This window comes from Gopherus evgoodei, chromosome 11, assembly GCF_007399415.2.
Source record: "Gopherus evgoodei ecotype Sinaloan lineage chromosome 11, rGopEvg1_v1.p, whole genome shotgun sequence".
NCBI classification, from domain to species: domain Eukaryota; kingdom Metazoa; phylum Chordata; order Testudines; family Testudinidae; genus Gopherus; species Gopherus evgoodei.
The window spans coordinates 4,813,312-4,839,014 of record NC_044332.1 but is presented as its reverse complement, the minus strand read 5'-3'; the positions used below and the strand labels follow the sequence as shown (position 1 = coordinate 4,839,014).

The 25,703-nt window shown below is 42.3% G+C and overlaps 1 protein-coding gene across 1 annotated transcript in view; it reads right to left on the bottom strand.

The window, feature by feature from the left end:
• AGAP1 (ArfGAP with GTPase domain, ankyrin repeat and PH domain 1) overlaps window positions 1-25,703 on the bottom strand; it is a 653,532-nt gene that overhangs the window by 607,698 nt on the left and 20,131 nt on the right.

Below are 25,703 nucleotides of genomic sequence, written 5' to 3'. Positions count from 1 at the left end.
TTGAGGGCCTTAGCAAGCTTCTGAAGCCATTGAATCCGCCAGGAAGCGCAGGACCCACCAATACAGGCTCGGAGCATTGTCACACAAGCCTATCATCCACCATCTCAAAGTTAGTTCCTCTCACATGTGGGGTCAGCACTGTATGTAGATCCTGTTTGCAGTTTGACCGTTTTTATAACTTAGTGTGACTTTTTTAAAATAAGTTAGGTATATTGCCTAAGAAACAAGCTTCATTGGTAACAAAGTCAGAATTATGAGGAAGACCTCTTTTTTCCCCCACTGAAAAAAGTTCATCCCCCAAAATGGGATCAACTAGAGCATAATGAGTCCTATCTGCAACAAAAAACACTGTGAACCACGTCAGAAACAAGCTGAGCTACAAATCTGACTTTTGAACCAAACTGTCAAATTAGCCAAATATTTCAGATTTACTGTAAAGTGCTTAACAGGGGATGGAGCTGTGTTTGAGGACAACACTTCTGACCTCAAGTTACTGACGTACTCTAACCAGTTAGACTTCTTTCAACAGGGCCACGTTCCAAGTCATGTGAAGGAATGACCATACACAGGAAAGGTTATTCATCTTTTTAGTGGGTGTACTTTACAGCAGCACATAGCTCTCCATTATGCCTCCCCCCCATACACACTGCCCCATAGCAGGAGGCAGTTCAAGGCTGTGACAATCTAGACAAATTTAAGATTTCATAGTGAATGAACGAGCCTGATAATACCTGATTGATTATACAACTTCTTCAAAATTGGACTCCCTGTAAATTTTACATATTAAGGAAGGAACTCCTACTGCACAGTCAGTCAGTCATAAGGCTGCAAGGAGAAAATAAAATTAAATTACTACAAAAAAAGATTAGCAAACTTAGAGTTACCACATGTCCAGGATTTCCAGGACACTGCCTCTTTAAGCTTCTGTCCTCTGTCCAGGCAGATTTTTCAAACAGGCAGCAGCCAGGATTTTTTCAGAGCAGACACTGCAGCTCAGAAAGAGTCCGATTGGTTCACTTCCCGATTAGTCCCTCATGCATCAGCAGATAGGTCCATTTCCTTGCAGCCACAGTTGCCGGATCCCACTCACCCAGACCTCAGCCCCAGGGAGAGGGTCCCACAGGTAGGCACTGACTGACAGCTGTTGATACATCCTGTGTTTGTGCCAGTTGCCCTGTCACCATGACAGAGGGAGTGACATTGCCCCCCTCTTCAGTGAGTATCCCTGCTGCAGGTAACCGCGCCCCCTCCACCCCAGTTTACCAAATTATGGTCCCTCTGCCTTCACCCCTACCCCGAACTACAGTGTCCTCTTTTTGGGAACCTGAAATATGGTAATCCTAAGCAAACTATTAGAGATCTTTCACATTTGTGACCAATTGTGCACACAGTGGAAAACTGTCAAAGGGTCCTTATCCCATACGCTGCCCAACACATTTAAAAAATGTTAAGATCAAGTTACCGCCATCGTCCAAAATATTGAGGTGTTTCAAGTGACAAGTTCGGATTCAAGTGCCACAAGTTACATACATGTGACTGATCTAAATGATGGAAAATCTGCAGGCCAAGGTCTATCTTTGAGTAGTTTTATGACTAATTTAAATACTGGAAGGTGCACCTCCTTTAACTATAATATGTGTTTCCTGCTGTTTATAGAAAGACTTGAGAGTTGCAGATACTCAATCAGCAAAAAATGCCAGTATGCTTCATCTCTACAAGTGTTCACGCTTATTTTCACTCTTATGATTAGTGTTTTAATTTATATCACCCTAAAATCCAGCTCATGTAAAAAATTTCATATTTGCTTCTATTTCTAAAATCTGCCCCTAGTCCTCCTGCCACTTGGTTTTAGACACTGATTCCTCCTTGTTAGTGTGAAAAACCCAGCATAGAAGCAGGCTTATCCGAAGTGCTGTAAACTGCAAACTCAATGAGCTGAATCAAGATCAAAGTAATTGCTTTTCCTCATCTTTTAGTTACAGCGGTCATACATAAGGTTACAATTTAATCCTGGGTATTTTCAGTAAAAAGTCATGGACAGGTCATGGGCAAGAAACGAAAAATCATGGCCTGTGATGTGTCCATGACTTATACCATAGATATCCCTTGGGAGGAGCCCCAGCAGCCGCATTGGCCACTGCTCAGGCAGTCCCCGGGGCCACCAGAGCAGCAGCTGACACAGCTGGCTGCAGAGCCACCCTAGCGGCTGGCTGCAGAGCAGCTCTAGCAGCGGCCCATGTGGCTGGCCAAGCAGCTGGTCCCGGGGTCAGCTGCTTGGGTGGCTCTGAGGTCAGTCACACTGGTTGCTGAAGAAGTCACAGAGGTCACAGGAAGTTACTGAATCCTACCTGCAACACTAGTAGGTTAAAAAAATAGAAATAAGTCATTTTAACTAAACTGGGTCTTCAAGATTAATTATAAACTCAGGGTACTGAAAGAGCAAACAAAAGACCAACGCAGAAGCCCAAAAATGGCGACAAGGGTGGGGTAGGGGGGAGAATAGGCTTTTCGGACTGATTATAAATATAACTCAAGTCGTTTTCTTGCAATAAAGTCCTTAGCTGGTGGAATGAAGAGAGAGTTTGAACAAAGATGCACAGGTCTAAGCCCATGTCTACACTTAGGCTACATATACGCCAGAGAGCTTACAGTGGCACAGCTATACCGACGCAGCTGTGCTTCTGTAAGCTCTCCCGTGCAGGTGCTCTATGCCGACAGGAGAGAGCTCTCCCACCAACATAGTGCAGTCCACACCAATAAAAGTGCCAGTGTAGACTGCACTAACTCATGTCGCTTAGGGGGTGTTTTGTGTGGTTTTTTTACACCCCTGAGCAACAGAAGTTTTGACAACATAAGTGCCAGTGTAGACATAGTCTAAGTTTCTTAGAGTATTTGGAGGTCAAATTAATGGCCTTTGGGCCAGTTCAGTGTAAGTATGCACACAGCAGCTATGCACCAAGAGCACTGATATTTAAAATAAAATTTCAGCTACACTGGAAGCCTGGCTTGGGTAAAACATGTGCAGTTATCAGGACAATGATAAGTAATATAAATTTAAAAGGTAGATTGAGCAATCCAGAAGAAGTAACCTCCTCTGAGCAACTTAGCCATTCCTTCAAATTTAAAGAACATTTAAATAATTTTGGTCAAAAACACTTGATAGGTGAGAGTACATGTCTGGCTCCACATTTCAACTTCCAAGCCAAAGCAACACCATTCTCTCAGTGATAAAGCAGCAAATATCTGAGCTACAAACTTCATCTTATGCACACTGACACCTTTTCAGACAATAAATACTTCTTTTATAACCTTAGGTTAATGCTATATTAACTTTAATTGTATTAACAATTAGGTCTCATCCTCTTCTGTAAAGAATTACATTGCAGGACTGGCAGCACATTACAACATACCCACACGTACTCCAGCTGTTTCCTTTTCACAACATTCAGCCCTAAGCTTTTTAAAACTGTAAACAGAGGAACCACAATGAAGCCAGAGGATATGTAGTATATAAAGAACAAATACTAATATGGCGAGTTTCTTCACACGGTCTTTTAAGTTACCATTTGGTAAAACTGGATGAATGTCAAAAGTTTTGAATCCCAGGTGTTCTACAAATGTCAGTCTAATTATTTTTACTACCTATATGAGTGGAAAAACCCCATTTTAAATTAGTCAACTTGAAAATGCTCAAAAGTGGTTTCAAAATACTATTCTGGTCAATAATTCCCAGTGTTGTACTGGGGGTTTCTTAGGGCTTGTCTACATGACCGCTTAAGTTGATGTACCTCATGTTGATCAGGGATGTGAAAACGCCACCGCCCTGAGTGATGTAAATTACATGGACTAAGAGTACATCTACACGTCCCGCCCAATTGGCGGGCAGTGATCGATCCAGCAGGTATCTATCACATCTAGTCTGGATGGGATAAATCGACCCTTGAGTGCTCTCCCGCCGACTCCTGTACTCCTCCGCCACGAGAGGCGCAGATAAAGTCGACTGGGGAGTGGCAGCACTCAACTCACCGCAGCAAAGACACCATAGTAAGTCGATCTAAGTACATCAACTTCAGCTTCGTTATTCACATAGCTGAAGTTGTGTAATTTAGATTGATCTCTCCCCCTCCCCCACACACACAGTGTAGACCAGGGCTTAAAGGTGTGTTCACACCACGCTATACTAGGAAAAATATTCTCCTGTTGGTATAGCTTCCATCTCTCGTTGAGACGAAGTAATTATACCAACGGGAAAGCGTTATCCCATCGGCAATTGCCTCTTCTGCAGCTGCACTGCAGTAGTATAGACTAGCCCTTATTTTAAATGGGAGGATTCTTCTTCCCTGCTGCTCTGCAGAAAAACAAAGTAATTACTTCTAATACTTGATGCTAAATGTAACGAATCAGGGTTCATACACATACTGATACCATCATTAGAAATCAAACCAGACTTAATATTAACATTAAATATTAAAGTTAAATATGTTTAAAAGGGTATCTGTAATTAAGTATTCCCACCCAACCCAGCCCTAAAAGGGAAATTAGACTCATGTACAGATTAAAGGCAAAATTTCTTAAACCAAAAATTTTTTTAACAGATTATAGCCTTTCCTTCAGATTTTGTACTTGATAAGAGACCACCACAAGAAGCTATGGAACATCTTACAAAGTCAGCCATACAGGATTTTTTTCCCCACATTTTATTTTAACAAAAGACCCCAGCCAGTGGTTCCTATCCTGAGCCAGGATTAGCTGCTACTCCCAGCTGGGCTGGAGAGGACAGAACTTCCTCTTCCCCTGCAAGGAATGGCTGGGGCTGTGTCTGACCCACCCCTTGTAACCTCCCTTAGCTGCAGGAAGCTCAGTATTCTCCCCTGTTTCCTGCCCCCATCCCTCTTCAGCTGTGGGGGAGTGGTCACTGTACGGGGCTGCTCACCCATCCACCCAATGCTCATGCATCTGGACCTCCCATTCCCCGACACCCCTGTCAAGCCTCACCCGGTAAATCCAGAACCTCTCTAGCCCACCATTCCCAAACTCTACCCCACTGACCCTCCAACCTTGCATCTGGAGCACCCCTGCACCTAGACCACCACCACTGAGCTCCCTGCATTCAAACCTCCACCTTCTGCACCACACTGAGCCCCCACATCCAGACCCCCACACCACTGACCCCCAACTAGCTACATCCAGATCCCACCAAACCCCACTTCCCCAGCACCCAGACACCCCCACTGAGATCCCCACACTCAAACCCCTCTGCTGAGCCCCAACCACCTTCATCTGGAAGCCCCTGCAGAGTCCCATTGCCCCTGCACCTGGAACCCGACCCCCAACTAAGCCTCTGTGCATCCCAATCCCCCATGCACCTAGACACACCCCCACTGAGCTGCTTACACCCAGGATTATACCACATAGAATCCTCTCACTCCAAACCTGGATCCCCCCACACTTGGATCCTGCCTGGTTAAGCCTGCCTGCCTCACACCTGGTGCAGAGGGGTGGGGTCCCAGAATATTTCTGGGGCAGGCCCAGGCCTTGTGCTATGTCAGGGTCGGATGCAGCCTCAGTGCCAAGTCTGTGTCCCGGGGATAGGGGGGGGCTGCAGGGTGATCTCCCACCTTCATGCAGCCAGTGACCTGTGCTCTCCACTGCCATGCTGAGCCTCTGCATTTATTTATTAACAAATGAAACTTGCAGAATTTTAAATATTGTCTGCAGAATTTAGAAATTCTTTGTCCATTTAACAGCCCTCCTATTTTTCAGCTGTTCTGCTGGACTTAAATATTAATGTTTAATTAATTAGAGGAGTGAAGTTCTGGAACAGCCTTCCAAGGGGAGTAGTGGAGGCAAAAGACATATCTGGCTTTAAGATTAAGCTTGATAAGTTTATGGAAGGGATGGTATGATGGGAGAGCTAATTTTGGCAAATCACCAGATAAGTATGCCCAGTGGTTGGTGATGGGATGGGATCTGAGTGCTGGCTGGTGAGTCTTGCCCACATGCTCAGGGTTTAGCTGATGGCCATATTTGGTGTCGGGAAGGAATTTTCCTCCAGGGCACATTGGGCAGAGGCCCTGGAGGTTTTTCGTCTTCCCCTGCAGTGTGGGGCATGGGTCACTTGCTGGTGGATTCTCTGCAGCTTGAGGTCTTCAGACCACAATTTGAAGACTTCAATAACTCAGGCATAGGTTAGGGGTTTGTTATAGAAGTGGATGGGTAGGGTTCTGTGGCCTGCTTTGTGCAGGGGGTCAGACTAGATGATCACATTGGTCCCTTCTGACCCTAGAATCTATGAATCTATAAATTGCCAGGGCAATCCTGATTAGTGCTCAGACTTCTATATTAACTCAAAATGACCACATCACCAAATTTTTCTCTTTTGCATGAAATATTCATTGAAAATTCCATCTACCTTAAGAGTTCGGCTTTATTTCACGTCGTCATCAAGACCTGCTATCTTGTTTCTCTGGCTTTATCCATAATAGGCACTCTTGGCATGCTAAGCACTTTGATCCCTTTGACACTAACACATTGTGTCCACCTACAAAAAATGCTTCCAATAATCATCATCTCAATGTTGCTGTAGGCAAGGTTAGCCATTAGTCATCCAGTGTGTCATTCTGCACCAGCACGTGCCAGTTTGACCAGAAAGCTCTGATACAGTAGCCCCAACAATGCCAATACCACCACCTGATGTTCTACTCACTGATTAGGTGACCGGTCAGGATGTTACTAAAGAAGGGTCAACTTTACCGGAAGCCACTTATTTGTACAAATACCCCTGCACCGAGGTAGATCTAATGAACGCTGTCATTAATGTTGAGTCAGTAGGTGTAGCCACAAATGAGGGTCAAGCGCCTCTCTAGCTCTAGCTTTATAGCAAAGTATAGGGAAACTGGTTTAAAAAAAAGGGGGGTCTTTTCAACATCTGCTGCTTTTTCTAGGGAAGCAGACAGAGGTCACCTAATATAAGGAATTAGCCTCAGATGCAACATCTTGACTATCTGCTGTGCACAATTTGCTCCAAGTCCCACTACCTACTCAGTTGTTCAAAGACCATTTCAGCATGGCATTGACATATAACAGCAACATGTTAAATTGTATTAGCAAGTGAATTAAGATTTTATGTCAGCTCTCTCACTTGTTTTCACACCCAAAAACACATTCCACCACCATCATGCACCTGCTGAGCACACAGATGCTCTGATGTTTTTGGATTTATGTAATCAAGGTTGTTAAGCCAGCAGTCACCATGGGGATGGTGCAGTTCACTGTAGTACTGTGCAGTGTCATCAGTTCCCTCTGATTGCTCAGCATTTTCAGAAATTCTAACCCAATATACTTGACCTGGCTATTTCATATACATGGCCAGGAACCTGCAATGACCAAAACCAATGTTTGCGGGACAGCCGGTGATCGGTACCCCTTCTGGCAGTGTACTCCTCGGTTTGTCAAAAAGAACATGCATGTGAGTGTTATCCCTAGTCCTCACAGTTTAAGACAGTTAGCTGTCTGGCCCTCATTGATATCTGGCTCACTGTCCATCTCTGTCAAACCTCAACAATTCTACATGCAGGGTCACATGAATTGTCACCACTGCAGCAACTTCCATGGATTTCCTAGATTAAAGACAGTACCCAAATGACCAGCCAACATGCAAGATAGACAGATTGCACATGGGAGCCAGGACCATTCCAAAGTAATGCCCGCATCTTGATGACCTGCTGGTGCAATGCAGACCCAGCTCACTATAACAGAGCAGGATGAAGAAGGAAATTCAAGTTATACAGACATCACTGCTAGTTCCAGGCCTGTATGGAGCCTCTCACTGTGCCGAGGAAGGGGGAATGGAGGAGAACCACCTCTGCAGCCATACAGTCATTCCCTGCAGTAGCTTCTTTAACAACTTTCACTACCTCGCAAGTACTTCTCCATAATTGCCAACAAAATTCTTGTTGAGCAAGAACTGAATCTTCCAATTTGAGGAGATAACTTGGAAACAGCCTAGTACCTGGGTGCTTAGGGCAGTCTCCCCTCTGGATTTATGCATGTGTGACCTCTTGACCCACAATTGTCCTATGCTCCTGGAGACCATATGAAATCTCCACAAAAGACTTCAGGAAGCTGGTTTTTGATCTGTGGGATAGGTGTCAGAAAGCTGTGCAACTGCAACTATTGGACAAGTCAAGTCAAGTCTTCACATGGGGCAAAACTGCACGCATGACAGTATAACCAGTGAGGATACCATGCCATCGGTACTTACTGGTGGTGTCCCATCTGTTTAGCTATCTGTGTTTCAACTCTCTCGTGTATACACAATCTATTTCTCAAAACTACTGATTTTCTGTTTGCCAAGACTTATTAGTTTTATGCTGGGTTGCTAAAAAAAAATCCAAACTGGAAATATAAATCAGCTACAATTTACTGAAAAAGCCTAAAAAAGATTCCATATGATATTTGTGTTATACTGTGAGTTAATGGATTACAGTAAATGACTGCACAGCAATGATTTAATAATATTTGAAAGAGGAGAAAAATATAACGATCCAGAACATTTCAGTTCTCAAGTTGCTATTTTTATGATTACTTGTGGTCCTGCTTGCTAGTGAAAAACTAAAAAGAAACACCATGTTTTTTATTAGGCTTCAGCCAGACTTAACTCTTCCTCATCCTCACAAGCTTACTACTTTTGTGCATATCACTTACTGGTTGTTGAAACACTTTTTAAAAAGCCACAGAACAGCCTTCTTTCTAAAGTAGTGAGTAATGCATGTCAAATAGTGATTAAGGAGGTCAAAGACTACTATAAACTACATTAATATTGTTTCTGCAGGTGTTCAATACCATAATATAATCTGAGGAAGACTCCCCCCTTTTTAGTATTCCCCACAACCTCTGTCATGCAGAATAGAGAAGGAGCATAAAGAGGATTTAAAAGTTTCATTTCTTATATATTTTATCCAGAGTAGTTTTTAAGAAGACCAGTTTATCCCAAAATTTCTTAGAAAGTAAGAGACTTAATTAAATTTCACTCCACAAAATAAGGGTCAGACTAAAGCATCTCTCTATTGAATACCAAGGCTATGTCTACACTAGAGAGTTTACAGCAGCACAGCTGTAAGGGTATGTCTACGCTATGGGATTATTCCGATTTTGCATAAACCGGTTTTGTAAAACAGATTGTATAAAGTCGAGTCCATGCAGCCACACTAAGCACATTAATTCGGTGGTGTGCGTCCATGTATCGAGGCTAGCGTCGATTTCTGGAGCATTGCACTGTGGGTAGCTATCCCATAGTTCCCGCAGTCTCCCCCGCCCACTGGAATTCTGGGTTGAGATCCCAATGCATGATGGTGCAAAAACAGTGCCGTGGGTGATTCTAGGTAAATGTTGTCACTCAATCCTTCCTCCGTGAAAGCAATGGCAGACAATCACTTTGAGCCCTTTTTCCCTGGATTCCCCTGGCAGACGCCATAGCATGGCAACCATGGAGCCTGTTTTGCCTTTCGTCACTGTCACCATGTGTGTACTGGATGCCGCTACAGAGGCAGTACTGCAGTGCTACATAGCAGCATGCATTTGCCTTTGCAAGGTAAAGATGGTACCATCCCTGTTGCACCGTCTGCCATTGTAAATTGGCAGTGAGATGACAGTTATCAATCACTTTGTACCATTTGCCATTGGAAAGTGGCGATGACGGTTATTAATCATTTTGTACTGTCTGCTGCTGTCATGGGTGCTTCTGGCTGGCCACGCTGAGGTCGGCCGGGGACGCATGGACAAAAATGGCAGTGACTCCCCAGGACATTCCCTTCTTTATGTTTTGTCTAAAAATAGAGTCAGTCCTGCCTAGAATATGGGGCAAGTCTACTAGAAAGCCACAGAGCTGAGCCGCTCTGGGTCAGGGCTCCCGAGATCCCACAGAAATGATGAGCTGCATGCCATTCTAGGGGGTGCCCCTGCAACAAACCCACCCGTTGCTTCCCTCCTCCCCCAACCCTCCTGGGCTACCGTTGCAGTGTCCCCACATTTGTGTGATGAAGTAGTAAAGAATGCAGGAATAAGAAACACTGACTTTTTAGCGAGATAAAATGAGGGGGAGGCAGCCTCCAACTGCTATGATAGTCCAGGCAGGACATTAAAGGGTGGCGGGGGAGAGGAGCCCAGCCTCCCTCTGCTATGATAATCCAGGCAGGACATTAAAGGGGGGGGGGAGAGTATCGCAGGCTCCCACTGCTATGATAGTCCAGGGAGTACAGAATCTTTTCTTTAGGCACAAAAAGGGGGACCGGGGCTGATGGAGCTCAGGCTCCAGCTGCTACGATGAGGACGGTAACCCAGCATTTTGTACCATCTGCCAGGAATGACAGGGAGTCATTCCTATTTTTACCCAGGTGCCCCTGGCCGACCTCACCAAGGCCAGCCAGGAGCACTCAAGGGCTGATGACAGTTTTCCACCATTTTGTACTGTCTGCCATCAGGAAAGGAAGGTGGGGGATGCTGCTGTTCAGCACCGCATCTACCAGCAGCATGCAGTAGACATACGGTGACATTGAAAAATGGCAAGAAACTATTTTTTTCCCCTTTTCTTTCATGGGGGGGGGGTGGTAAATTGACGAGATATTCCCTGAACCACTCTGACAATGTTTTTGACTCTTCAGGCATTCGGAGCTCAGCCAAGAATGCAAATGCTTTTCGGAGACTGCGGGGACTGTGGGATAGCTGGAGTCCTCAGTCCCCCTTCCCTCCCTCCATGAGTGTCCATTTGATTCTTTGGCTTTCCGTTACGCTTGTCATGCAGCACTGTGCTGTGGCCTCTGTCTATCATAGCCTGGAGATTTTTTCAAATGCTTTGTCATTTCGTCTTCTGGAACGGAGCTCTGAGAACAGATTTGTCTCCCCATACAGCGATCAGATCCAGTATCTCCCGTACGGTCCATGCTGGAGCTCTTTTTGGATTTGGGACTGCATCGCCACCCATGCTGATCAGAGCTCCACGCTGGGCAAACAGGAAATGAAATTCAAAAGTTTGCGGGGTTTTTCCTATCTACCTGGCCAGTGCAACCGAGTTCAGATCGCTTTCCAGAGCGGTCACAATGGTGCACTGTGGGATACCGCCTGGAGGCCAATACCGTCGATTTGCGGCCACACTAACCCTAATCCGACATGGCAATACCCATTTCAGCGCTACTCCTCTCTTCGTGGAGGAGTACAGAAACCAGTTTAAAGAGCCCTTTATATCGATGTAAAGGGCCTTGTTGTGTGGACGGGTGCAGGGTTAAATTGGTTTAACGCTGCTCAATTCTGTTTAAACACGTAGTGTAGACCAGGCATATGATTGCTTGTGTGGCCTCCCCAATGCCAACAGAGAGCTCTACTGTCAATATAACCCATCCTGAATGAGCAGCAGTAGCTACGTCAGTGGAAGAAGCTCTCCCACCAACATAACACTGTGTACAATACCACTTATGCCAGCGAAACTTATGTCCATTAGGGGATTTTTTTTCACACCCCTGCGCAACATAAGCCATGTCTATACTACCACTTGAGAATTAAAAATCTCATTTATGTGAACATCTGCAGCTGACCATTTAGACACTATAGCAAAGCTATAACACATGGCTTGAATTGATGGCTCTTCCATTCTAAATCGTATTACACGGTCAGAATTACACTAAATTCTCTTTTCAAAGAGAAAGTTTGTCACGATCATTCTCAGCCCAGAATCTTTCATGAAATTTGACAAGATCTATTGAGTCATTTTTTTAATTTATGGTTGAATTTTATGGTCTGACGACTCAGTTTCATCTGAAGCTTCAAAACTGGCATTTATGTAGTCCTCAGTGGGGAGTGCATGCTTTGCCAGGTTTGAAAACTTTTGGTTTAACTAACAGTTATTAAAACTATACATAGCACATCCATAGTGCTTCATTTTCCTTTATGAATCAAGTGTTCTGCCTTAGACACTGCCCATTCTATACACACAGATTAAATATTATTACTGTATTTTCAAAGTGATTAGACAAGCTATGTGAAAAACTGTCTGAAGGACAATGTTGGTTTCTTGTTACTCTTTTCTGAAGAGTCAGGATTTGGGGTGGGGGGGCATTCTGTCTGAACAGTCACACAAACCATGCTCATAAGCTAGTATCTCTGGCTTACCAAGAAAAGTCTATTTCTATGTAGGAGGTCTCACTTACTTGCTTTGTCTGCGCAAACAGGAAAGACTCAGACGAACAGGGGGAAAACTACATCTGAATACAGTGTACTGATTTTCTTTTAGCTTACGTTACTGATAGCGTTTCAGTTTAAAAGCATGACTGTCCCTATAAAGTTAAGCAGGAAGACACTAATTCAACTTAGCTCATCTAAAATTGGAAACTGTTTTCCAAAAGAATTCCATCCTCAATCAGATGTTCAATTGTCATGCCGTTTCACATATTTGCAGGACACTTATACTGAAAAGTTGTGCCAGACTCTGGTGGCTGAGATAATTTAAGCATTTTATCCTCACTCCTATGCTCTCAATGACCATCCTATTGGCAGCCAGGAAGCATGGAAGAAGAAACAATTTAATTCTAATGTAGGAAACCAAAACTCAGACCGGGATATGGCTGCAAGCCAGCACCTGGGACCCAGGTTGGAAGGGACAAAGCAAAAAGGGTCAAGCTTGGGTGAATGAGCTGAAGAGTTTGTGCCCACTAAAGGCCACTGCTCTTGAGAGTCTGGAATGAAACCCAAGATTCTGATGGCATTCCTTTGCTATCAGCAATTATCAGTAAACCACTGGCTAAGTTTGTGTCTCATCCCTCTCTAGTGCTGGTCCACAGAGAATGACAACCTGCTCTTGCTATCACTTACTCTTCAAGTGGCAGAGGTCTGTGCAGTTGATCTAAAGGTTTCAACCTTGCTAAAAAGCCACGTGCGTGTCAATATCATGTAACAATGGGATTAATATTTTTTCAGTTTATTTAAAAGTTGAGAAGTTTTATACAACAAAACTACATTGCAAGAACATTACGAAGGCTGCAGAGTCAAGCATGCAGAAGTTAGGAAATGCCAGAATTAAGGTTGTCCTTTGCAACCATAATTCAGCTCCCTAGTGCATATGCATTACGAGGCAATCTTTAATTACACACTTTTTTCTACAACACACTACCTCATTCTGTGCAAAGGGTGGGCTTTCCCAGGGGATGAATCAGGGTTGTGTATGGAAGGAGGCTGCTGTCTAAAGGCATGTCGACACCACTCACCAAGCCCAGGCTCTGATTCAGGTTTAAGCCCAAGCCCCCCTTCTGTCTACACACAAGTCAGCCTCACTTAGGTCAACAGGCATGCAGGACCCAGGTTCTGAACCTAGTGGGGTGGGAATGGAGGGGGGAAAAGGGAGACCAAGTCTCACCATGACTCAAGCCCTGACATTTTGCAGCATGGACACAGGTTAAGCTGCAGGCCTGAGCCAGAAGCTCTGTGTAGTGGAGTATGAATACATTAGCATGGCTGAGAGATCTGCATCCAGTGACTGTAAACCCAGGTTTACAATGCAGTGTGGATGGTCAAGCACGCGCCTAGAAACACCAAGTCCACAGAGCCTGACTTAGCACACAGTGTACTGTGAAGAACCCCAGACTCATTTGTTGCAGCATTTGGAAGGTGAGTAGTAAATGAGGAAAAAGATTGCAGGAACGGAAAAAGATGGTCTTCTCATGTTTAGGGAAGTTGAACACTGCCCTGCAGAACTGCACAGTCTCTCTGGCTCTGACAGAGTTTGTGTGATGTTCAGGAAGTCACTTAACTCAACTCTTTGCAGGTTGTCACTAACACACACTAACTGTGTTCCTCACTTTCTGTTATTTGACTTGGGAACCTCAGGCTTGATTTATAGCAGTGCTGAACACTCATGCTCAACTGCAATAAATCAAGGAGACTTGTGCTGTGAACATACTAAGTGCTATATAATGCTAACTACTCAGAAAAATCAGGTCCAAGCTACTTCAAATTAAGCACCCAAAATTAGTGGATTTTTTTTTTTACATTAATGTCTCAATTCCTCATCTGTTAAGTGTGGAGAAAGCGGACAGCATCCAGAGAAGAGCAACAAGAATTATTAAAGGTCTTGAGAACATGACCTATGAATGAAGGCAGATAAGAATTGGGTTTGTTTAGCTTGGAAAAAAGAGAAGACAGAGGGGACATGAGAGCAGTTTTCAGTATCTCAAAGGGTGTCATCGGGAGGAGGGAGAAAACTTGTTCACCTTATCTTCTAAGAATACAGCAAGAAGCAATGGGCTTAAACTGAAGCCACGGAGGTTTAGGTTGGACATTAGGAAAAAGTTCTTAACTGTCAAGGTGGTTAAACACTGGAATAAACTGCTTAGGGAGGTAGTCGAATCTCCATCTCTGGAGATTTAAGAGTAGGTTAGATAAATGTCTATCAGGGATGGTCTAGATAGTATTTGGTCCTGCCATGAGGGCAGGGAACTGGACTCAATGATCCCTCGAGGTCTCTTCCAGTCGCAGAATCTGTGAATCTATACCACCCCCACAAGGATGTTGGGAAGATAAATATTAAGAACTGAGATACTATAGCCATGAGCACCTGAGAAAACCCCATGAGAAAATGAATAATTCTGTATTCAGAGCAGATTTTGAATAGTGTTCAGTAAATAAGGCATAGGGTTGCACATTGAACAATGAGGAGAAAACAAAATCTGGTCCTCAAGTGAGCAACACCCATCCTGTCCACTGAATGAAGCAGTATCAGAGGGGTAGCCGTGTCAGTCTGGATCTGTAAAAGCAGCAAAGAATCCTGTGGCATGCATCCGACGAAGTGGGTATTCACCCACGAAAGCTCATGCTCCAAAACGTCTGTTAGTCTATAATGTGCCACAGGATTCTTTGCTGCTGAATGAAGCAGAAATGCTGTGGAAAAAAGTGTGTAACTGAAGAGAGTCTCATAATGCATATCCATAAAGGGGCTTAATTAAGGTTCCGCAGGCAACCTTAAGGCTGGCATTTCCTAACTTTGCAACCTTAAAGTTTTAATGAAGTTTAATATAGTGTAATATGTCTATATTCCCTTTGAACTCTATTTTCTTAACATTCATGTAGGTTTTTTGTAGGTCACATAATGAAAGTGTCAGAATATACGCACGAGGGGCAAAGCTAGGCTTGTATGCAGATTAGGTTTCAGATTTAATTGGATACAGTGAGAAGATCTTTGACTGCAAAATATAATTCACTTTTATGAACATGCTGTAAAAAACCTCAATGGCCATCGTGGCAACAGTATTTTACTTGAACAGAAGAGAGATTTTTCAGCTGTTAGAAGGCAAGTGTAAGAATTGGGTTCCACAAAACCTAAGTGGAAGTTTAAGTGACAAACATGCTGCTACTGAGCAGCAACACAGGAGTTGTTTATGGGAGCTTATCCTGAAGGTCCATTACTGGAGGGGGACTGGGTGGGAGGGAACGCGTTGGTTGGTTGTTCTTTTTCAGTGAGGGAGCAAGTGCTTACAATTTTTATTCTGTGCCCAACTATTCAGGGGCTATGTTTCAGAGAGAAAGGAAACAGTATATCAACATGCATCTCCTTTGCTTCCTTGTAACATAAACATAGTAGAAGCTTTTAATTGTAACTGTTACTAGTTAGTCTCATTTAAATGTTCATTGAGATTAGTTATGGGATCAAGCCAAAGTAGAAGACTGTTCAGCTGGAACAACAACATACAACTCACACCTGTGGAGATTCCCAAAGCTAAAAAAGGAACCAGCATGTTTATTTTAACAATATATATTACATGAAGGGAACAGAACATCTAGCAATGAGTACTGGAATTCCCCCCTCAACTTATGGCAAAGTTTAGGTTGTCACTGAGTTTGTCCTCAATTCTAACTGCCACAATGTATATATACTCTATTCTCCCCTCTTAAAATGAGCATGTGAAAGTTAGAGAGGTAAGGTGGATGAAGTATCTTTTACTGGACCAACTTCTGTTGATGTGAGAGAGAATTGGGGGAAGATGGTTGGGAGATGTCCGGGTAATCTCCAGGCCGGAATTTAACACTGAGAGGGAAGAAAACAAAGTAAGAGAGGATACAGCCGTGGACAGAAGAATTGACAGAAGGAGGAAGGGTAGTGTAGATATCAGTCTAACAAGTGATGCTGGTGGTAGAATGTCTGTGCCTAACGGGGTAAAGAATGTCAGTAAAGCCAAACGGCAAAAATTAAGATGTTTGTACACTAATGCGAGGAGCCTAGGTAACAAAATGGAGGAACTAGAGCTACTGGTGCAGGAAGTGAAACTGGATATTATAGGGATAACAAACACGGTGGAATAGTAGTCATGACTGGAGTACAGGTATTGAAGGCTATGTGCTGTTTAGGAAAGACAGAAATAAGGGCAAAGGTGGTGTAGCAGCATTGTATATCAATGATGAGGTTAACTGTAAAGAAATAAGAAGTGGTGGAATGGATAAGACAGAGTCTGTCTGGGCAAAAATCACATTGGGAAAGAAAGCTACTAGAGCCTCCCCTGAGATAGTGCTTGGGATGTGCTACAGATGGCCGGGATCTGATTTGGATATGGATAGAGACCTCTTTAATGTTTTTAGTGAAGTAAACACTAATGGGAATTGTGTGATCATGGGAGACTAACTTCCCAGATATAGACTGGAGGACAAGTGCTAGTAACAGTAACAAGGCTCAGATTTTTGTGGATGTGACAGCTGATGGATTTCTTCACCAAGTAGTTGAAGAACCAACAAGAGGGGATGCCAATTTAGATTTGGTTTTGGTTAGTAGTGCGGACCTCATAGAAGAAATGGTTGTAGGGGACAACCTTGGTTCGAGTGATCATGAGCTAATTCAGTTTAAACTAGATGGAAGGATAAACAAAAACAGATCTGGGACTAGGGGTTTTGACTTCAAAAGGGCTAACTTTAAAGAATTAAGGAAATTAGTTAGGGAAGTGCATTGGACTGAAGAACTTGGGGATCTAAAGGCGGAGGAGGTCTGGAATTAGTTTCTGCACTTTCGACTTAAAGTATCAGAAGCCTGCATCCCAAGAAAGGGGAAAAAAAACCATAGGCAGGAGTTGCAGACCAAGCATCTCAGAGAGGCAATCAAGAAATAGCAGAAAGCGTACAAGGAGTGGAAGATGGGCGGAAATAGCAAGGAAAGCCACCTTAGTGAGGTCAGAACATGTAGGGATAAAGTGAGAAAGGCTAAAAGACATGTAGAGTTGGACCTTGCAAAGGGAATTAAAACCAATAGTAAAAGGTTCTATAGCCATATAAATAAGAAGAAAACAAAGAAAGAAGAAGTGGGACCGCTAAACACTGAGGATGGAATGGAGGTTAAGGATAACCTAGGCATGGCCCAATATCTAAATAAATACTTTGCCTCAGTCTTTAATGAGGAGCTTAGGGATAATGGTAGGATGACAAACGGAAATGAGGATATGGAGGTGGATATTACCACATCTGAGGTAGAAGCCAAACTTGAACAGCTTAATGGGACAAAATCGGAGGGCCCAGATAATCTTCACCCAAGAATATTAAAGGAACTGGCTCATGAAATTGCAAGCCCATTAGCAAGAATTTTTAATGAATCGGTAAACTCAGGGGTTGTACTGTACGACTGGAGAATTGCTAACATAGTTCCTATCTTTAAGAAAGGGAAAAAAAGTGATCCGAGTAACTATAGGCCTGTTAGTTTGACATCTGTAGTATGTAAGGTCTTGGAAAAAATTTTGAAGGAGAAAGTAGTTAAGGACATTGAGATCAATGGTAATTGGGACAAATTACAACATGGTTTTACGAAAGGTAGATCGTGCCAAACCAACCTGAGCTCCTTCTTTGAGAAGGTAACAGATTATTTAGACAAAAGAAATGCCATAGATCTAATTTACCTAGATTTCAGTAAGGCATTTGACACGGTTCCACATGGGGAATTATTAGTTAAATTGGAAAAGATGGGGATCAATATGAAAATTGAAAGGTGGATAAGGAACTGGTTAAAGGGGAGATTATAACGGGTCGTACTGAAGGGTGAACTGTCAGGCTGGAAGGAGGTTACTAGTGGAGTTCCTCAGGGATCAGTTTTGGGACTGATCTTATTTAACCTTTTTATTACTGACCTTGGCACAAAAAGCATTAATGTGCTAATAAAGTTTGCGGATGACACAAAGCTGGGGGGTATTGCTAACACAGAGAAGGACCGGGATATCATACAGGAGGATCTGGATGACCTTGTAAACTGGAGTAATAATAATAGGATGAAATTTAATAGTGAAAAGTGCAAGGTCATGCACTTAGGGATTAATAATAAGAATTTTAGTTATAAATTGGGGACACATCAGTTGGAAGTAACATAGGAGGAGAAGGACCTTGGAGTATTGGCTGATCACAGGATGACTATGAGCCACCAATGTGATATGGTTATTAAAAAAGCTAATGCAGTTTTAGGATGCATCAGGCGAGGTATTTCCAGTAAAGACAAGGAGGTGTTAGTACCGTTATATAAGGCACTGGTGAGACCTCATCTGGAATACTGTGTGCAGTTCTGGTCTCCCATGTTTAAGAAGGAAGAATTCAAACTGAAACAGGTTCAGAGACGGGCTACTAGGATGGTCCGAGGTATGGAAAACCTGTCCTATGAAAGGAGACTCAAAAAGCTTGGCTTGTTTAGCCTAACCAAAAGAAGGCTGAGAGGGGATATGCTTGCTCTTTATAAATATATCAGAGGGATTAATATTAGGGAGGGAGAGGAATTATTTAAGCTTAGTACCAATGTGGAAACAAGAACAAATGGATATAAACTGGACACTATGAAGTTTAGACTTGAAATTAGACGAAGGTTTCTAACCATTAGAGGAGTGAAGTTCTGGAACACCCTTCCAAGGGGAGTAGTGGGGGCAAGACACATATCTGGCTTCAAGACTAAGCTTGATATGTTTATGGAAGGGATGGTATGATGGGATAGCCTAATTTTGGCAATTGATCTTTGATTATCAGCAGGTAAGTATGCCCAGTGGTCTGTGATGGCATGTTATATGGGATGGGATCTGAGTTACTGCAGAGAATTCTTTCCTGGGTGCTGGCTGGTGAGTCTTGCCCACATGCTCAGGATTTAGCTGATCATCATATTTGGGATCAGGAAGGAATTTTCCTCCGGGGTAGATTGGCAGAGGCCCTGGAGGTTTTTAACCTTCCTCTGCAGTGTGGGGCATAGGTCACTTGCTGGAGGATTCTCTGCAGCTTGAGGTCTTCAAACCACAATTTGAAGACTTCAATAACTCAGACATAGGTTAGGGGTTTGTTATAGAAGTGGATGGGTAGGATTCTGTGGCCTGCTTTGTGCAGGAGGTCAGACTAGATGATCATAATGGTCCCTTCCGACCTTAAAGTCTATGAGTCTACACCTGTAAAACTGATCACTATTGTTTACACGCTGAAATCACAAACCTGGAAGCCTACTATTAATTTTTTCATCTTATGGACGGCTTCAAACAAATTCATATGACAGGTAAAATGAAAACATTTGCAAAGCATGACAGGTATAGAATACTTGATATTTATTTGTCCTGTAAAAACCTTAGTACAATGTATAAATTAGAATATCTCAAGGCAATCAAAATTATCCTCCATCAGAAAAAAGAATTAAAGGCTAAAGAGGCAGTGAACATATTTCATATTACACAAATGCTACCTAAACATCAGAGTTCAATACATTCTGGGCATTATATTTAGGCTTGGGAGGATCTGATTTATATTAGTAAACATCAGTAAACTATTTCACTACACAAACCATGAAAAAAATATTTCCATCAACAATCAACATTTACAGACAGGCAAAGAAAAATGCCGCTTGAGAACTTCAATCAAACTTGACGGATATTTACTTTGTATATTTTTACAATTTGTTTTAAACAGTTGTAAAACTAACTTTTTTAATCTCAACATATACAGTCATTAAACTTTCTGATTTTTCACCCATCATTTCCTGCAACTATGAAAATTTAAACAGATAAATGCTTGAAATCCATAACTCTGCACAACTGAAAATTTAAAATGGTCTAAAAATGCTTAAACACAAAGATTGATATTATACACAAAAATTATTTAAAAAAGTCAGAATCTGCCAAACCTAACTTGTGTAAATAGATTCTAGTAATTATGGTATTTGTACAGGAAGTCTTTGCTTATGCTCTAAGACAGACATTCAAAGGTGCAGATGATCTCTGAAGTTCAGAATGAGAGTAAATTTGTCCATTTCTCTTATTCTGCAGATAGTTTGTTGTATTGAGAATTCATTTTGAGTGTAAAAGAATCCTCTTCCTACAGTGTCCATTATAACCCATCTACAGTAAATTCACTATGTACTGGACATGAATTATGTACAAATGAGATGGGCCACTGAAAAATATCCTTGATAATCTGTAAATTCACAGGTTTCAGAGTGGTCTGTATCAGCAAAAACAACACAGAGTCCTTGTGCCAGGAGAAGACAAGTTCATAGTTCTTGAAATATTACATTGTATTCCATTTCATTCTTACCTCACCACAAAACTGTTTGTGGATCTCTCTCTTTCTGCAGCTGCACTGGAAGTCTGAGGTAAAGTTATTTTATAAGAGTTCCTTCTTAGAACTCAAAAAATATTTACACAGCAGGTGTGGAACTTACTATAAAACTGCTTTAGACTACCCTGTGCAATGAGCCAGCTGGATTATTTCACTGGCATCTGACCGTATCTGAAATTAACCCATACTAACATTAGATAAATGAATAGAACTGGCTTTGTTCCTTTAACACATTCACTATGTATCGCTGGTACAGTTTTAAAATATCTAGATACTTACATGTAAATTCATTTCTGAAGACCTTTTGTAATAGAAGACATTGGAGGAGGATTGCAACAGGACAGTTAGCACATGCACTTTGCCCAGACTGCCAAATTAGCATAATACACTGATTTACTAGTCCTTTAATGATACTCCACTGTAATTCAAAGAAAGTAAAAAGTTTATTAGTGGTTTAAGGAAAGTATTCTGTGCTCTATTAGCTTTTTTTAAACTAAAGAGGAAGTATTTGTCAAAGTACGCATAGGCTTCATGACTTTGGGTAGAGCGAGCATTAGCTAAGAAATGTGTTAAGCAGCCATTGCCAAAGGAAATATGCCCTCTAAGTACTGGAGTATTTGAGCTACCAGGCACCTTTATCTGTGATTGCACATCAATTACTGCTCCCCAAGGGCTGCAGTTAAATTTGTACACCCACCACTGAACGAGTGTATACTGTAGGATAGTGGTCCCCAACGTGGTGCCTGCAGGCACCATAGTGCCCGCCAGGGCATTTATGTGCGCCCGCCTAGTGCCCAGCAGGGGAGAGAAGCCACAGCCCCGCACCTGCTAGGACAGAGTACTCTGGGGCTGCAGGCACCAGTGTTCTCTGTCCTCCCGGCTTCTCTCTGCACTACCCAGACTGATGCCAAAAACGCTCCTACTCTGCAGAATGGATGGAATGCCACCCATACCACGTGCTGCCCCAGGCACATGCTTGCTCCACTGGTGCCTGTAGCTGGCCCTGTGAGTAATTGTTTGCACCCTCCACACACTTTTGAAAACATGAATGTACTACTGACCACAAAAAGGTTGGGGATCACCGTTCACTGCCTTACAGCAAAGAGTCTTCTCTCCGCGAGATCCATTCTATTCAGGAGTCTAAGTCTTTCAACACAAGTCAATAACAAAAGCTCTGCATACATGAGGGAAATACATATACCTACATTATGTCACTAAATGCAAAGCATACCGTGGCAAAAGAACATGTTTTATCTTATTCAGCTCCAGGTGTTACAACCTTGCCTCTTTTGGGGGGAGAAGGATAATTAGACGGAGCTGGAAAGGTAACTCCCAGAGTGAAAAAAATTCTAGTTCTCAAAGTTCTCACAATCTTACTCTGAAGCACTTTTCTGAATATTTAGCATTCTTTATTTTCCCCATGTCAACTGTAAGTTTGAACTTGTGAGGTTACAGTTCAAGAACTGAGGTGGTGTATATTTGCAAATGATGAATGACAATGGCTATCCTAGAAAGATTGCAGATACACGACGTTTGTGAGAGCGGGTACATATTTTTTTCAGGTTAAGGGATACTCTAGCACTTGAAGCCAAACGCACATGCAAAGAATCACACAACTGAATGCTTCATGCCTTAAGAAGCGAACTAGTATTTGAGACTGTCTATATTTTGTGCAAAGGGAGATAAAAATAAGCAGTGTAGTTTAAAGGTTAAATGTTAAGGTTCCTAGATGATAGAGAGCTGATAAAAACTATTTAAAAATATAACTATTATTTAAATCAGTTTAAATACAGGTTTATTTTAAAATATAAATGTACCTAAAATAAAATTTAAAATTATGACAACCTATGTTGAGGCCTAAATTTATGGTAATCCATTCATATACTGTAAATTAAAAAACAACATGTAAGCAGAGTCAGGATGAGCTCTACCCAACATCTGGTGGTGAATTATGGGGAGTGTGGAAAGAATTTCAGGTATTTACATTGGCACATCCACCTTACCTAGCATAGCCCACGGCAGCCTGGGATGGTTATTTTGACAGCTCTGGGATCCCCAATTTCTTTGTTATTGGGGCAGGATAAATAAAGTGCTGCCACCTGGTTATGTGAATGAGGAGCTATGAGACTGCTTTATGACAGATGTCTCAATATAAATTAAGTAGCACTTGCTAGACAAGGGACATGGGTTCCAAAACCCAGTGAATTGAGAGAGGTTGGGGACTGGTGTGTGTACCTGATGGGATTGGGGCCCTTTTGAGGGTCTGGAACACCAATTGCACATCCTCCTCTCTCCACTGTTCAAGAGTAGAGCTAATTTTGATTCCATTAGGAGTCCATCTAAAGGCCGCTGAGCTGAATTCATGTTGGGCCAATGGTGCACCAGCACCGGGGCTCCCCTACTATGAGCTGAAATCGCTAAGAGTTGAAATCACTAAAGAGCTGGAATTACTGAGCTGAGAGCACTGAGTGCTTTGCTAACTAGTGGGCGAGCCTGAAGACCTATTGCTAAGCGGCTGGCAGAGCAGAGCACTTTGCAGCATGTTGGAGCAGCCCATGGCAGTGAGCGGAGTGGAGCGGCTTGTGGGTTGGCTGGAGGAGTGGCACAGCTGGTGAAGTGGAGCTGGTTGTGGTGAAGGCTGCAGCAGAACTCCACGGAGAGGCGGAGCAGTTAGCCTTGGCCCACATAAGGTGCCCCTTACCACTCTGTGTGGGCCCCCCCGGCCATTTCCACCCAGGCTGAGGGAGGTAAAACTCTGCAGATAAACTTTTGAACTCTGGGGTGGCACTGACCAGAGACTTTTGGGTTGTTGGACTTTGGGGTGATTGGACTTAAGACCCTAAGGGAGAAAGTACATTGCCAAACGTACTTGGAGGTGGGTTTTTTGCTTATGGTTTGTGTTATAATCCTGTTTGTGGTGTTTCTCCAATGTGATGCTGCATTGTTTCCCCTCCTTTATTAAAAGGATTTTGCTACACTTAGATTCCGTGGTTGCGAGAGGGGAAGTATTGCCTCCTAGTGGCGTCCGGGGGGGGGGGTGGTATGTAAGTGTCCCAGGTCAGTGGGTGGGGGCTCGAGCCGGTTATGCATTGTGTTACTGAAACGGAACCCCTGGATACTGAACCCGGCCCTTGTTGCTGCCAACTCAGAGGGGCAGAAGGGTTACAAACATTAAGTAGCACATTTGCTGCCAAGTTTTAAACAGAGTCAGACACTCAAGTGATGGCAGTTATTGGCTATGCACTTGGAACCAGAGTTTGCTCAAGTGCTAAACCAGCTTTTGACAACAGTAGTTTCCTCCCCAATCACCAGAGGTATTTTCTTCATTTTGGTTTAATTCAGTTAGTTCAGTTCAATCACTAGTTCCTTCAAAATTAAGATTTAAAAAAAAAAAAAAAGAAGAAGCAGGAAAGCTTGTTTTCCTCTTCTAATTTATGAATAAAAACTAGGTGTGAGAGGATGAGACCTACCAGTTATAAAATCTTGAAGGACATTGTGACCAGAAGCCATCAATTCAATTCACTAACTACAGGCAAGACTTCCTTTGTTTTAGTTTTGATAGGAAAATGTACTAGGTTCTTATGTATCTAGTACATTTAAGATATTTTTATTAAAGTATTTGAACATGTTGGTTTTGTGAATTTTAATTGAATTTGAATTTGTTTCTACATAGAGCTTGGCACAAATCAAATAAATTCCTCCAGGACTTAAGAACTACATCATTCACCATTTTATAAAATAATAAAAAAAATGGGAATCTTAACAAAAGTCAATGAAACCATATAACTACTTAACTATGTATAGGTAAGTGTATCTTCCTGGTTAGCAAACAGAACCAAATGTAGTTTAAAGGCTATATTTAATTGCAGATCAACATGTTCTAATGGTTACCAACCAATGAGAATCAACCTTACTTTAAGAAGTAGCTAAAAAGAACAAATACAAAACATGATTACAATTACTTGAAATTGTGATTAAAATAACATTCATTTAAATCAGTCCACCCTGACATGCTGTCTGGGGAAGCATATAAGACTCAGTCCCTTTTTTTAAAGCCACTTACAGTATGCTGGATGCTAATAGTTTGTCTTGGCCACATTAGCATTACATTATAGTGTATTGCAGAATCATAAGTAGGTTATGCATGGATTTTATTGATGAAAGAAAATGAGGAAACATTCATTTACTTCTTTATTTTCATTTTATTTTGTAATAGACTTTATGGTTGTCATCAAGTGGCGTGTATGTACAAAGCAGAGATGAATTTCTTGATGCCCAAGGAACTGTATTCAGTTCTGGAACACCATTTCACACTGACACCACTTACAGGTAAAACAAGATTATCTATTTGAAATCTAGTCAAAGGCCAGAACTATTTTAAAGTACTACAGCAATTCCAGTTTTCCCTCTCCATTGTGGTTGTATAAAAGGCCTGTACAGATTGTCCAGAAACTCCTAAACTGACAAGAATACTATCAACCACAGAGGAAAAAAAAATTAATTTATAGTTATAATTTTACTCTAGTACCTAAAATAAAAGTTTGTTAAAAAAAATTCAAACATGCACAATAAAGCTGCCTGGACCAAAAAAGGGGCATTCTTAATGCAATTGCTTCTCTGTTTTAACCCCCCGTTGTCTCCCATCTTAGTTTCAGCTCTCTGGATCTGCTTCCTTTAATACGTCTTTACCTATAGCCACAGGAACATAACAGTGGTGTGTCACCCACCACCACCAAATCAGGCATCTCCAAGGAGACATGTTTGTATGAACATTAATGCCTTGACAGCTCTTAGTGTCTCATACCAAGGATTATGAATAGCGTGGAAATCTTAACTTCCCCCCATGGGATTCCAAAATCTTTAATATTGCTTAAGGAGGGGTGCACAACCTATGTGCCACCAAAGCATTTCATAAGACATGTGGTCTGCTTCAACCCCACTACTAACAGCCGATTCATTAGCATTTTGTCATCATGTTTCTCTCATTTTAATTTATAAAACAGTGTGTAAATAAACCATACTGTACATAGAAACAACCTATGTAAACTCAGCTTGTTTCATATGTATTTAAAATATAAATCAATACAGGTGCCTTCAAATCTTAAATATGTAGAGTCTGT